Genomic DNA, 12,650 nt, shown 5'->3' with positions numbered 1-12,650 from the left:
GGGTTTTACTATGCCCGGCGGCAAGCAGAATATAAGTCGTAGGACCGGCTGATCCTACGCCTAGGGCCGTGTCCCCCCCTAGGAAGGGACTGGGCTCCGCCCACCCAGAAGGCTACTATGTGCACAAAGGCCGATGTTCAACCCCATCGACTATAGGTGTCCTGCAGATACTGTCAAGCCATGCATAAATGCCATAATGCACCCTCCCAATACTCTACTAAAAAGGAGCATAATCAAGACTACCACTCACTCGGCCACGACCCAATTATAACTAACATCAGGGTTGGGAGTGAGGAATCACGGGAGTACAATGCAACTCAATATACCATGAGAAGGGCTCTACAAGTCTTTGAAATAGAGGAAATGAAATCAATTTACAAAAGAAGTCATTTCACAATTCAGATCCAATTTCATTACTCATAAAGGAGTATAATCAAGCTACGACTCACAAGTCTTTAAAATAGAGGAAATGAAATCAATTTACAAAAGAAATTATTTCACAATTCGGAATCAATTTGATTACTCATCAACCCCTCGTAATTTCTCTCAATGTTCCCTCAAATGCATGTACAGAATAATCAAGCATGGAGAATCAAGATTATAGAGGAATCTACTACAATATCAATCAATATGCTCAAGTGGAATCAATTCACACTTGGCGACATTCATGAAAATGAATTAAGGATGCTCATGGTGCAAAGTACATGACTCCCACTCACCTGCCAATCCGGCACGGCCTCGATACGCCTCTAGAATTCTACAGCAGGCAGTGGGGAACTTCTTTCTCTCGTTCCCTAGCTTCTTGCCCAACTGTGACATGCATTTACCATACATTTAGTCTTGTATCAAGGTCATAATCTACGTGTCAATTATAATATAGGGAACTTTAATTGATTCAACTCCCCCGTTCCCTAAATCTTTTCTTTTCTTTCTCTTTTTCTTTTTCTATTAATTAACTCATCATTTATGTGTATTAGGGACTCCCTTGCACGAGTACAAGGTCTCCCTTAGCCTAATCTAGGCTTAATACCCTATTATGGCATGAAATCCCTTATTTTCCACCCGGATGAACAGTAACCCGAACTGACAGTGGGTTACTTCATCCCGGTTTTGATCCACTTTCAAGACTCCAAATTTGATGAAATTTTTACCTAACATTCTACACTCATAAAGGATTCCAAAGAGATAACATGCATCATCATCGGAGGCCGTTTGACCCCCTAAATAATTCACCGAAGTTGGGACTTCGACACAGTTTTTCCGTAGTGCCGGAAAAATTTGTCAAAATCCGATTCTTCCTCTTTTAACCGCCTCTACAACCCTTATCCGACCCTTCTAGACTATATCCACCCTTTGTATAGCCTAATGTCATCAAAAGACTAGATAGGGATGGATATTTACCTTTTTCTTTTTGGAAATTGAGGTCCTTGCGTAGAGGGGAAGAAGATCTACGTTTTTCCCTTCAGCTGGAAGTGCAACCGGGATCCCTCTCCTCCTCAAATCCCCTTCTTCTTCTTCTTTCTTCTTCTTCTTCTTCTCTTTTTTTTTTTTCTTTCTCTCTGTGTTTCCACGCCTGAGACCTCCCTCTCCTCTCTGTTTCACGTCTGAGCCACCAAACCCTCCTAATTAAGTCACATCACATACCAAAAATTTCCATTTTGCCCCTAACACTTCAGCATATCTGCTGTTATGCCATTAACTTTTGATTCCTTCCCATTTTGCCCCTTATATTAATTTAAAGGACTATTCTATCCTTTTTTATATATATAAAAAAAAAATTAGGGTTATTACACTCATACATTATGAAAGCCAAAGCTCACTAATGTCTGAGAAAGAAATTATTAGCTCATCCGATCATAGGCTCGCTCCATATCAAATTTGATCGCCATCAAGCTACGTCTACATGGGCCCCTCTGAAGATCATGCAGGAACTCCTGTGCATTAAGGATGTTGTCCGAGATACTTCGCCCACCAACGAAAGTCTCCTGCTTAAGGTTGATAAGATGAGGTAGAACCCCCCTTAGTCTAGACACCATGACCTTCGCAACCATCTTATAAAGAGTGGTGCACAAATTGATAGGTCTATAGTGACTAGGCACTATAAGCTCCATGGCATCCTATCTTTTTGGGACCAAGATGACGTAGGTCCTCTTCCAATCTCATGGCATAGAGGTCGTGCTGAAGAACTGTTGAACTGCTGCAGTTACCTCCCGATGAATAATAATCTAGTCAAGGCTAATTTAGCCTTTCGGACCACATCTTCATGCCCATCACCCTTTGTTATGTGACCGGCCACCTGATTCTTTTCCTCCTCAGCTCCACCTTCTTGCTTCGCCAGACTCGTCTGCCTAGGCATGTCATCCTCGCCGACAGCCGTCGATAGGTTGCAGTCCACTACCCTCGCCGATTTGAGTACTATGACCGTGACCCCCTCCTCATCCGGGCAAAGGTCGTCACCCCCTCCTCCCTCCTGGGTGGCCGCCGGCTTGCCACTGAGGGCGCCAGACTGCCGGTGGTTCCTAGCTTTCGCCGTCAGGGGCGGAGATTGAGAAGATGATTGGGTCGGTGAAGCTAACCTGATAAGCCACTCTAGGGACTCACCAGGATCTTCTTTATCCAGTATCCCAAGTATCCTGATAGGCCTTTACCTTCATACGAAGTCATGAGCCATGAAAGAAGAGAATAAGCTGCACCTCCCACTATGAATTCTTTGTTTTCTCTACGGACAATCTAACTGGCCCATTCAAATGCTTCCAACTCTCACAGTGTTTGAAAAAGCCTAAGGTCCTGTTTGGGAGAGCTTTTGGAGGGCCAAAAAGCACTTTCTGGCCCTTCAAAAATACTTTTAGATAAAAAATGGTGTTTGGTAAAATTTTCGAAAAGCTATTTCAGTTTTTGCGGAAAGCTGAAAACAGCTTTTGGGAAGAAGCTCCAATTTGGAGCTTTTCGAAAACGTTGTTTTTAGCTTTCTCGGAAAGCTGTATTTTTGACCAAAATACTCCTAAATAAAAAAATTCCTTCCAAAAATCTCTCTCACCGTCTGTTCCCCTCCCACCTAAACCCCCTTCCTCTTCCCCACCGCCGCACCCCCTCCCTCTTCCCCGCCCCCACGGTGGGGAGATGCCGAAGAAGAGGAAGACAAGTGGTCTTCCCCTTCCCGTGGCCGCGCCCTCCCCCTTCCTGCAGTTGCCACCGATTACGACCCGTCCCCCCTCCCGCATCCGCCACAGCCCGACCCCTTTCTGGCACCGTCGGCCTCGTGAGAGGAGAGTACTTCCCAGGGGGCAACCGCGGCCGCCAAGACTGCCGCTGGCCATGGCCCGGCCCGGCCCCCTCCTGTGGCCACCGCGGCCTGGCCCCCTTCCAGTGCCGCCGGCCGCGCGGGAGGAGAAGAAAGGAGAAGGGGGGAGAGGAAGGAAGGAGAAGAGGAGAAGAAGAGAAGAAAAAAAGAAAAGAAAAAGAAAAGAAAAAAAAGAAGAAAAGGAAAAAAAAAGAGAAGAAAAGAAAAGAAAAGAATAAATAAATAAATGTATAAATAAATATTTATATAAATGAATGAATGAATGAATAAATAAATAAGATAATAAATAAATATATTTCAATGAATAAAATAATAAATAAATTAATTTACATTATTAATTATTTACACTAATAATTATAATATTTTATACCTTTATTATTGTATTATACTATAAATATAATATTATAATATATTATATCATAATACATTAATATGTTATCTTAAATAATTTAATATTATGTTATGTTATGAGAAATTAATTTATACTAATAATTATATTATTTTATACCTTTATTATTGTATTATACTATAAATATTATATTATATTACATTATATCATAATACATTAATATGTTATTTTAAATAATTTAATATTATGTTATATTATGAAAAATTAATTTATACTAATAATTATAATATTTTATATCTTTATTATTGTATTATACTATAAATATAATATATATTACATTATATCATAATACATTAATATGTTATATTAAATAATTTAATATTATATTATATTATGAAAAATTAATTTACTCTAATAACTATATTACTATGCTATGCAATGTCATATTACTATATTATAATAATATTATTTTACAGTACAACAATATTATACTATATCGTATATTATGTATTAATATATGTTATATTTTATTATGCTCTGTTGTATAATACTATGCAATGTCCTTTATGGTAATTTTGTCATACAAAAGTACTTTCTCAGTTTATTTACCAAACACATGTTAAAGTGTCACAGCACTTTATAAATGTAGTTACCAAACAGCAAACAGCTTTCTATAAAAGCTCTAATTCAGATAGCTCTACTTCTAATAGCTCCCCCAACCAGGGCCTAAGCATTTTAGTAGGTGAGAAACAGTCATGCCTCCAGGCCAACCAGTCACTATGTCTATGAACCTCATCTCCTGGTCTACTATAACCCGTAATAACATGCCGTAGTTTCAGTTTCTCTCCTAGTTGCACCAATCATCTGGTGATTCCACTACTAGCAGCGTCAGATGACATGCGTTGCACAAAATGAATTCCTCATATTACGTGTCCCAATATCCATGATTTACTAGCAAGGTAACCCGTGCTTCGCAATGGGCCTTGACTGCAATGAAAAAAAAAATTATCAAATGTACTATGAAAAAAATTATCTTTTCTGGCACTTTTTAGAGTCAATACCGATGCTATAAGCATCGCTAATTTTGGCGCCGAGCTTTTCCGCAAGAGGAAAGTGGAAAATTTTTTTGCCGACGCATTTTTTTTTTGGTTAAAAACGGCATTTCATATATCTCTAACGTAAGTACATCCAGCCAAGTCAAAAGTAAGTAAAAGATACAGGGGAGCGGGTAAAACTGTCGATGACGTCCAAATGAAATCCCCGGAGTGCCGGGCTACAAATGAGGCGACCCAGTCAGCTGCTCAATTCGTCTTCCGAAACACATGCGCTGCCTAGACAGAGATAAACTCTCGAACCAGTCTGCAAATCTCACAAATCAGTGGGTGGTCACCTCCAAACCTATCCTCTCCCCGAATCCAGTCAATCACCGTAGAAGAGTCCCCCTCGAGGCACCCTCTGTCGACACCTAGCACGCCCCTTACATAGGAGATGCCCTCTCAGGCTGCCCGTAACTCTGCTCCAATAACAGTCAGGCCTGGGGTATGCCGACCCCCGGCTGCATTGTTGGAAGTCTCCTTCCTTTAATAGTTTGTAATGTTGAGAGGGGTTTTAGTCCCACATTGCTTGTGTAGAATTTTTTAGATAGCTTTATAACCATTCATATCCTACACATGTTAAAGTAACTTTTTGGTGGAAAATTATGGAGGGAAAGCCAATATTATATTATTAAAGATTGGCACGTGCACGTGTAAAATAAAATTCATATTGGCAGTTTTTATCCGTTTTGCACAAAATAACTGCATTAGCAGTTATGTTTTGAACATGCACTATTCCAAAGGTTGTGTTGGTTCAGAGTTTAATTCAGGGTTATAAATTGCCAATATCCTTCATAGATTAAGATAACTTCTTCTACAAAATCTTTTATTTCGTTGTTCTGGAGAATCCTAGTTTTGCTGGCTAGGATTCTATTTTGGTTTTGTTGTATCCTGGAGCGAATTTGCTGGATCACCAACAGCAACATAGTGGGGCAAAATTCGCTTAAGGACAGTATTAATTCACGCTTCAAGACCGGTTTCAAATACTAGAGTTCCTCCTGCTTCAACAATCTTAAGCGAATTTTTGTTGTATTCTACAATGGAGTCCAAGGTGATTAATCAGGATGTTTACAAGGTGGAAAGGTTTGATGGGACGAACTTTATGCGCTGGAAGGATAAGATGTTCTTTCTCCTCACTGAATTGGCTATAGTGTATGTTCTGAATCAATCACCACTGCCTGAATCACAACCTGATGATTCTGACGAAGTGAAGGCTGCCCAGAAGAAACGTGAAGATGATGAAGTGCGCTGTCGAGGGTACATTCTGAACAATTTGTTAGACCGACTTTACGATCTATTTAGATCTATCCAGTCTCCAAAGGAAATTTGGGTTGCTCTTGAGGACAAGTATACTTCAGAAAAATAAGGTACTGACAAATTTATTTCCTTAAAGTATTTTGAGTTTCAAATGACAGATGATAAATCTGTTATGAATCAAGTTGATGATCTACAAGTTTTGGTATCCAAACTCAAGGATCTGAAAGTGGAAGCTTCTGAACCTCTTCAAGTTGCAGCAATTATTACAAAATTGCCTCAGACTTGGAATAATTATCGAAAGAAACTATTGCACACTTCAGAGGATTTTACTATTGACCAACTCGTTAGACACATTCGGATTGAAGAAGAAACAAGGATCCGTGAGAATAAGGGTGTTAACGAGTTTGGAATTAAGATGAATAATGTTGAGTCTGGCACCAAGAAAGTCCAAAAGGATTTCGAAAATAAGAGAAAATATCCAAAATCAAGTAAGCCTGATGCAAGTAAGAAAAATAAGATCTGCTTCTTTTGTGGAAAGAAAGGGCACTTTAAGAGAGATTGCAGGTTTATGAAGAGGCTGAAAACTGAGAATGATCGTAAGGGTAAGCAAGCCAACATGACTGAACCAGAAACTTCTGAAATTGTTGCTATGATTTCTGATCTAAAAATTAGTATGATAACTAAGTTGAACATGGCAACAATGACGAAGTCTTCTGAATGGTGGTATGATTCTGGTGCAACGATTCATGTGTGCAATGACAAGTCTAAATTCAAAGACTATGAAGATTTGCCCCAAGGAGAGAAGCTTCTGATGGGTAATCATAACACTGCAAAAGTTGTTGGAAAAGGAACTGCTGAACTGCAACTTACTTCTGAAAAGAAATTGATTCTTGCTAATGTTCATCATATTCTGGATATTAGAAAGACTTTAGTTTCTGGAAGTCTTCTCTGCAAGAAGGGTCTCAAAGTTGTAATAGAGGCTGGAAAATTAATTATTTCTAAGAATGGTGTATTTGTTGGACAAGGATATGCTTGTGATGGAGTGTTCAAGCTTAGTATTAATATAGTGAATGTTTCTGCTTAAATTGTTGATTCATCATTTTCTTTATGGCATTATCGTTTAGCACATGTGAATTTTAGATTATTAAAGTTCATGTCCAAACATGGTTTGATTTCTTGTTCTGATCATAGTGATAAAAGGTGTGAAACTTGCATTCAAGCAAAAATGGCTAAGAAACCTTTTCCTAAGAATGAAAGAACTACTAATATTCTAGAACTAATTCATTCTGATATTTGTGAATTGAATGGACTTATAACTAGAGGAAGGAATAGGTACTTTATCACATTCAAGATGATTATTCTAGGTATACTGTTGTATATTTAATGAAATCAAAAGATCAAGCTTTTGACTTGTTTAAGAGTTATAAGGCTATGGTGGAAAATCAAAAAGAGAAGAAGATTAAAACTCTACGTAGTGATAGAGGTGGGGAATATTTCTCTAATGATTTTTCTGGTTTTTGTGGAGAACATGGTATAGTTCATCAAACTAGTGCACCATACACCCCACAACAAAATGGATTGGCTGAAAGAAAAAATCGAACGCTTGTAGAGATGGTAAATACCATGCTCCTACATGCCAAGTTGCAAACTAACTTATGAGGAGAGGCTTTATTAACGGCTTGTCATGTGTACAATCGCATTCCCTCAAAAAAAATGAAAGAGTCTCCATATGAAAGATGGAGAGGAAGGAAACCTAATTTAGGCTATTTAAGGGTATGGGGCTGCATAGCTTATTACAGAATTCCAGATCCTAAAAGGACAAAGTTAGGTCCTAGAGCTCTCAAAAGTATATTTGTGGGATATGCAGAAAACTCTAAGGCTTATAGGTTGTTAGATATTGATTCAAATGTAATTGTTGAGTCTAGAGATGTTGAATTTATTAAAACAAGTTTTCTTAACGATTCAAATGTCAATCCAACATCCATGGTTATACAGAATAGTACTGAGCTTTCAGTACCACAAGATATAAGTTTAGACCCTAGCTCTTCGGTTTACAATAAAAGGAAAGCACTTGACCCTCCTAGTGAACCTAGGAGAAGTCAAAGAGCTAGAAAGAAGAAGAACTTAGGTGATGATTTTATATCTTCACAAGCTATAATATTTTTAGTCGAAGGGAATAGAGATATCATGCTTAATAAAATACCAATAATCATGCAAGTTGAGGAATATCCTAAAACATATACAGAAGCTATGGCGTCTAGAGACTCTGCTTTCTGGAAAGAAGCAATCAATGATGAAATGGATTCTTTGTTATCCAACAATACATGGGTGTTAGTGGATTTACCTCCTGGTTTTAAATCCATTGGTTGTAAATGGGTATTTAGACGGAAATACAATACCGATGGATCCTTGCATACCATTAAGGCAAGGTTAGTAGCCAAGGGCTTTAAGCAAAGGGAAGGTGTTGATTATTTCGACACATATGCTCTGATGGCAAGAATAACTTCCATAAGAATATTATTTGCTTTAGCATCAATTTATAATTTGTATATCCATCAAATGGATGTTAAAACAGTATTTCTAAATGGTAATTTAGATGAGGAGGTTTACATAGAGCAGCCTGAAGGTTTTGTGTTACCTGGAAATGAGAAAAAGGTTTGTAAATTGATTAAATCATTGTATGGTTTGAAACAAGCACCAAAATAGTGGCATGAAAAATTTGATTCAGTAATTCTGTCAGATGGTTTTAATCACAATAGTGCAGATAAGTGTGTTTATTCAAAGTTTACTAAAGAATATGGTGTGATTATATGCCTTTATGTTGATGATATGTTAATCATTGGGACCAACATGAAAGGAGTAAATGAAACTAAGAAGTATTTAACTTCTTAATTCAAAATGAAGGAACTTGGAGAAGTTGATACTATCTTGGGAATCAAAGTTAAGAAACATAGTGGGGGTTGTGCTTTATGTCAATCTCATTACATTGAGAAGTTGCTAACTAAATTTAATCATTTAGGTATAAAAGAATTTAATACACCCCTAGATGTTTCAAACAAGTTGATTGAGAATTCAGGTAGGTCTATTAGTCAAATTGACTATGCAAGTGCAATTGGCAGCTTAATGTATGCCATGCATTGCACTAGGCCGGATATTGCTTTTGCGATTTGCAAACTCTCAAGGTTTACTCACAACCCTAGCATTGGACATTGGAAAGCTATAGGAAGAGTTCTTGGATATCTTAAAAGGACTAAATCCTATGGGTTGTTCTATAATCGGTTTCCAGGGGTGCTAGAGGGTTATACTGATGCTAGTTGGATTACTAGCATTAGTGATAACAAATCTACATCTGGTTGGATCTTCAATTTGGGTGGAGGAGTTATCTCGTGGGCTTCGAAAAAGCAAACTTGCATAACTCATTCCACTATGGAATCAGAGTTTATAGCTTTAGCGGCAGCAGGCAAAGAAGCGGAATGGCTAAGAAATTTGTTGTTAGATATAAAGTTGTGGCCACAACTGATGCCAGCGATTTCTTTGCATTGTGATAGTGAAGCAACGATGTCTAGAGCTTTTAGCAAGATTTATAACGGCAAGTCTAGACACATTAGTTTATGACACGAGTACATAAGGCAACTTATATCTAAGGGGATTATAACAATTGTCTATATAAGATCCAGTAATAATTTGGCTGACCCATTAACCAAAGGACTCTCGAGAGATATGATTAAGAAAACTGCCACAGGTATGGGTCTAAAGTCATTTTAAACTTTTGTCACCAGTAATGGGAACCCAACCTTTTCTATTCTTTGTTAATATTAAAGGTTTAAAGGGTAATAACAAATTTCTGATTAGTGACGGTTTCAAGTATTAGAGGCTAATACTTATTAAAGGAGGGTAGGTATGGATATTGCCTTTAATGAAGTTTGTTTGTTCGGTTTGAACATAGGAGCCATGTACTAAGGCTCAAAGAAACTTCACCTATATGAACATAAAAGTGGTGCCGCTTCTAACAAAAAATTGGATCTTAATTTTTTGTACATGTTCATGAATCCAGGATGTAGCACAAGGCCATATACGGTGCTAAATCTTACGGTATACTTCGGAATGAAAAAAGGGTAGAGTTTGTGTGTGTGGTACTTCCAGCTTTGATAATAAAGAATCACGGTTTAAAACTTAAGTTACTGTTGATTTCGTCGAAGTTTTGAAGTGCTTACACTAAGAGGAGGTTTAATTTGAAAGAAACTTTTTCGATGCATTCACTCGAATAATTAGCATTACAAACTAAGTGGGGGATTGTTGGAAGTCTCTTTTCTTTAATAATTTGTAATGTTGAGAGGGGTTTTAGTCCCACATTGCTTGTGTAGAGTTTTTTAGATAGCTTTATAAGCATTCATATCCTACACATGTTAAAGTAACTTTTTGGTGGGAAGTTGTGGAGGAAAAGCCAATATTATATTATCAAAGATTGGCACGTGCACGTGTAAAATAAAATTCATATTGGCAGTTTTTATCCATTTTGCACAAAATAACTGCACTAGCAGTTATGTTTTGAACAGGCACTATTCCAAAGATCGTGTTGGTTTAGAGTTTAATTCATGGTTATAAATTGCCAATATCCTTTACAGATTAAGATAACTTCTTCTACAAAATTTTTCATTTCGTTGTTCTGGAGAATCCTAGTTTTGTTGGCTAGGATTTTATTTTGGTTTTGTTGTATCCTGGAGCAAATTTGCTGGATCACCAACAGCAACATAGTGGGGCAAAATTCGCTTAAGGACAGTGTTAATTCACGCTTCAAGACCGGTTTCAAATACTAAAGTTCCTCCTGCTTCAACACAATCAACCTGCCAAAATAGTCCCTGATCACAAACTCCACTCCTCCCAAGGCACTATCCACCGACATACCACCATCGAAGTTCACCTTGAGATAACCAGAGGGTGGGGGTACCCAAGAAAGAAAGGCAAAACGGGGCGCTGCATTTTAAAATACTGGACCAGTCCATATGACCCAAGCTCACGATCCACGCCATCGTGGGAGGGCACCCCAATAGGCGCAGACGTCGACAAGCTAGGTGGCGCAGTGATCAGTGGGGGTGAGGGAGTGGAGGAGGCGTGGGTGGTGTGGACAAAAGGGAGATTTTGTTGGGCAGTGCTCTCTGCTTGCAACCATGTCGGTTTGGTTGAAAAGTGTGGTCATTTTGCAACCCAATTCGTCCAGTGTTCTTGCATGGTTGACGTTTATGGCCAGGCTGGTTAGATTGCTGAAGCTTGGGAGTTATCCAGAGAATGCCATTTAAGGCTACCACCTCTACGTAGGGATTGCTGCTCAATTCATGCAGGATCCATGGCAATCTCAAATTGGCTAAAATTGCAGCTAAAGAATCTTTCTGAGCTTGAACCAATAGGGTAGGGAATCTTGTTTTGCTTTCAAAGATGTGCTGCCAATATAAAATGGGGAGACGTTGCAATGGCAAGGAAGTAGCTTATGAAGGATGGTTTGCGTAAAAAAAAGGAGATAGGGAAGAGTTGGATAGAAGTTAAGGGCAAAGTTCAAATTTCAGTTGTTGGAGAGCCCAGAATTTGTCTTGTGAAACTGAGAATATATGATCTTCATGGTGTGTGGGGGGAACAAAAGGAGCTGTTGAAGCACCATGGTGGGAAGTTGTTACTTCCTTTCGATCTCATTAATTAACTTGCCTTCTAAGATGCCAATGAGGATAGATAAGAATCCTAGGATGTGCTTGGTTCGCGACCAGAATCGGAATTGGAATTGAAATGGAATGAAAATTGGAATGGTCATATCCTCCAACGTGTTTGGTTTGTAATTGAAATCGGAATCAGAATATAATTTGAATACTAGAAGAGAGTAGGGATTGGGTTGTGAAGGATTGGAGCATTCCCATTCTCTTTTCGAATTGGAATGGAAATGGAACTTCTTCCAATGAAATGCTGAAATGGGAGTCGCTCATTCCTATTCTGATTTTAAAGTCCAGCTCCTGCCAACCAAACAATACCCCTAAAGTTGATAAGGACTATTGTTCTTATATAAAGTTTGCCTCCTCAAGTATCTTTCACAGGGAGTGTTAGGGATATTGAATGATTTCATCATTTTAGTGATGGCATTTGTTCCTGCTAGGGTTGGAAATGGGCTCGGGCCAACCTGAAGCCCATCAGGGCGGGCCGACTTCGAGTCAAGGTATGGGCTAAGTCCGAAAAGTTTTGGGTCGAGTATGGGCTTAATTATAGCGCCTATTTATATCTCAAGCTGGGCTCGGGTATATCCTTGGCCCAGACCCGAGCCCGAGCCTGAGCCTGGATAAGACCCAATACGGAGCCCAATTTTAAGCCTGAACTTGACCCGGTTCCGTTCCAAAGTGGGTCTACTCTCCTGAGGCTCAACCCAAATTTAGGCTCAAAGTAGATTAGCTGGGCTTGCTTCTCTCAGAAGAGTCCCAAACTCCTGACTTGGCGATTCTTGATTCCCCACTCCCAATTCTCAAATCGAAGCCTAGGGTTCTTTGTTCTCTACTTCTCTGTCTTTGATTTCTCATCATTCCGCCTCCACGGCCACTCCAGAATCTAATCTGGCAGTCCCTCATCGCCATTCTCCGGTCTCCAGTCATTAATCTTCCTTAAAGCTTGTTCCTCA

The sequence above is a fragment of the Phoenix dactylifera genome, chromosome 1 (genome assembly GCF_051530095.1).
Source record: "Phoenix dactylifera cultivar Ajwa chromosome 1, Ajwa_hap1_PhDact_Kaust_v1.1, whole genome shotgun sequence".
Taxonomy (NCBI): domain Eukaryota; kingdom Viridiplantae; phylum Streptophyta; class Magnoliopsida; order Arecales; family Arecaceae; genus Phoenix; species Phoenix dactylifera.
This window is presented reverse-complemented; position numbering follows the sequence as displayed.